At 41.2% G+C, this 3,289-nt stretch overlaps 1 pseudogene; it reads left to right on the forward strand.

Annotated features, from left to right (window-relative positions):
- Positions 1-1,437: 1,437 nt before the first annotated feature.
- LOC104670957 lies at positions 1,438-2,403 on the forward strand (annotated as a pseudogene).
- The last annotated feature ends 886 nt before the right edge of the window (positions 2,404-3,289 follow it).

A 3,289-nucleotide genomic window follows, 5' to 3' on the forward strand; every position in this document is an offset into this window, starting at 1 on the left:
GATCCACCTGCCTCGGCCTCCCAAAGTGCTGGGATTACAGGCATGAGCCACATCGCCTGGCCTGTTTTTTTTTTTTTCTTGAGACAGAGTCTCGCTCTGTTGACCAGGCTGGAGTGCAGTGGTGTGATTTCGGCTTACTGCAAGCTCCACCTCCTGGGTTCACGCCTCAGTCTCCTGAGTAGCTGGGACTACAGGCGCCCACCACCACGCCAGGCTAATTTTTTGTATTTTTAGTAGAGACAGGGTTTCACCATGTTAGCCAGGATGGTCTCGATCTCCTGATCTCGTGATCTGGTGCCTTGGCCTCCCAAAGTGCTAGGATCTCAGGCGTGAGCCACCGTGCCCAGCCTGTTTTTTTTTTTTTTTTTTTTACATTCAAAATCAACTGTGTGTATGGGGGAATTTAGAAGTCATGTGTGCATACCCAGGGAAAGACATAGGTTCAGAAAAGACCTTAAACTTTCACCTCAGGATGATCCCTAGCACAGACACTCTAAAATATTTCTTAAAAGTCAAACCCTGAGATAAGTGGGATAATATTATTTCCAGAGTTATCGCAATGTAAAATTCAAATGTCCAGTCTCTACAAAAATAAAAAATAAAAATAAAAAATAAAAAATCGCAAAGCATACAAAGAAACAAAAAAGTTGGTTCATTCAAAGTAATAAAAGAAGTCAGTAAGAAATGTTCTTGAGGAAGCCCAGATAGTGGACTTCATAGACAAAGACTTTAGAATGACTGTCTTAACCCATTTCTCATTTAGAAAAAAGTTGCAGCTCACTGCCAGTACTCATTTAATTTTACATAAACACACTCTTTGAGGCTGAAGCAAATCAGATTGATCTTCAATGTGAAAGTAAAGTATAAAAACTATTCTTGAAGTTATTTCCAAACAGAACTTTTCTCTAATCCTAATGTAACAGAAATGTATATGATGATAGCATTTAATAATTGGGCAGACTTTGGGGGTAAGGTTAGGACTGTAATCCATGAGTTATCGTGGTGTATTCACTGCACTGCAAGGGCCACTGGGGAATATTTTCGTGGGAAATAGGTTAAAGATACTCAAAGAGCTAAAGGTAATCATGGACAAAGAAGAAAACAATGTACGAATAGAATCAAAATATCAATAAAGAGATAGAAATGATAAGGAGAAACCTAAAGGAAACTCTGGAGCTGAAAAGTATCATAACTAAAAGGGAAAATACACTGGGGTGAGGGTGGGGGTGGTTAAAAGCAGATTTGCACAAGTAAAATAAAGAATCTGCAAACTTAAAGATAGGATGATTGAAATTATTGAACTGGAGGAACAGAAAGAAAAAAGGATGAAGAAAAGTGAACAGAGAGGTAGGCTGGCAGATACATTCATCAGCTTGCTCCTTTGCCTGTGGACACTGTTGAAGAAGCATCATTAAAGTCTCTTTTCTCCCTGCTGTCATGTCTAAGTCAGAGTCTCCTAAAGAACCCGAATAGCTGAGGAAGCTCTTCATTGGAGGGTTGAGCTTTGAAACAACCAATGAGAGCCTGAGGAGCCATTTTGAGCAATGGGGAACGCTCATGGACTGTGTGGTAATGAGCGATCCAAACACCAAGCACTCCAGGGGCTGTGGGTTTGTCACATATGCCACTGTGGAGGAGGTGGATGCAGCCATGAATGCAAGGCCACACAAGGTGGATGGAAGAGTCGTGGAACCAAAGAGAGCTGTCTCAAGAGAAGATTCTCAAAGACCAGGTGCCCACTTAACTGTGAAAAAGATATTTGTTGGTGGCATTAAAGAAGACACTGAAGAACATCACCTAAGAGATTATTTTGAACAGTATGGGAAAATTGAAGTGATTGAAAACATGACTGACCGAGGCAGTGGCAAGAAAAGGGGCTTTGCCTTTATAACCTTTGACAACCATGACTCCATGGATAAGACTGTCATTTAGAAATACCATACTGTGAATGGCCATAACTATGAAGCTAGGAAAGCTTTGTCAAAGCAAAAGATGGCTAGTGCTTCATCCAGCCAAAGAGGTCGAAGTGGTTCTGGAAACTTTGGTGGTGGTCATGGAGGTGGTTTTGGTGGGAATGACAACTTTGGTGGTGAAGGAAACTTCAGTGGTTGTGGTGGCTTTGGTGGCAGCCATGGTGGTGCTGGATATAGTGGCAGGGGGGATGGCTATAATGGACTTGGTAATGATGGAAGCAATTTTGGAGGTGGTGGAAGCTACAATGATTTTGTCAATTACAACAGTCAGTCTTCAAATTTTGGACCCATGAAGGGAGGAAACTTTGGAGGCAGAAGCTCTGGCCCCTATGGTGGTGTAGGCCAATACTTTGCCAAACCACAAAACCAAGGTGCCTATGGCAGTTCCAGTAGTAGCAGCAGCAGCTATGGCAGTGGGAGAAGATTTTAATTAGGAAACAAAGCTTAGCAAGAGAGGGGAGCCAGAGAAGTGATGGAAGCTACAGGTTACCACAGATTTGTGAACTCAGCCAAGCACAGTGGTGGCAGGGCCTAGCTGCTACAAAGAAGCCATGTTTTAGACAAATACTCGTGTATGGGCAAAAAACTCGAGGACTGTATTTGTGACTAATTATATAACAGGTTATTTTAGTTTCTGTTCTGTGGAAAGTGTAAAGCATTCCAACAAAGGGTTTTAATGTAGTTTTTTTTTTTTTGCACCCACGCTATTGATTGCTAAATGTAATAGCCTGATTGTGATGCTGAATAAATGTCTTAAATAAAAAAAAAAAAAAAGAAAAGTGAACAGAGCCTAAGGGACCCAGGATATACCATCAAGCAGACCAATATATGCATAATGTGAATATTAGAAGGAAAGAGAGAAAGAGGCAGAAAGACTAGTTGAAGAAATGTTCCCAGACCAAACTGAGGGTAGGGCTGCTATTTCTTGCTGCCCAATAACAAGATGCAGATGAACTGGGGAGAAAGAGAGTTTTTTATTTCTGTAACCAGTTACAGGGAGAAGGCCTGGAAATTATTGCCAGACCAACTCAAAATTACAAAGTTTTCCAGAGCTTATATACCTTCTAAGCTATATGTCTATGTGGAAGTGTGCATTCATCTAAAGACATAAGTGATGCCACTTATAATCTATAACTAAGGTCTGAGTCCTGAAGACCCTCCTTGGGAGCCTCAGTAAATTTACTTAATCTAAATGGGTCCAGGTGCCGGTGGGTGATTACTCTTATGTTGTCTCCTGCTAAATCACAGAGGTTTGGGGAGTTCCTTCAGAACCCTAGTAAAACTTGTTTAATCCTAAATGGGTCCTATTAAGAATT

Source organism: Rhinopithecus roxellana, chromosome 1, assembly GCF_007565055.1.
Source record: "Rhinopithecus roxellana isolate Shanxi Qingling chromosome 1, ASM756505v1, whole genome shotgun sequence".
Lineage (NCBI taxonomy): Eukaryota > Metazoa > Chordata > Mammalia > Primates > Cercopithecidae > Rhinopithecus > Rhinopithecus roxellana.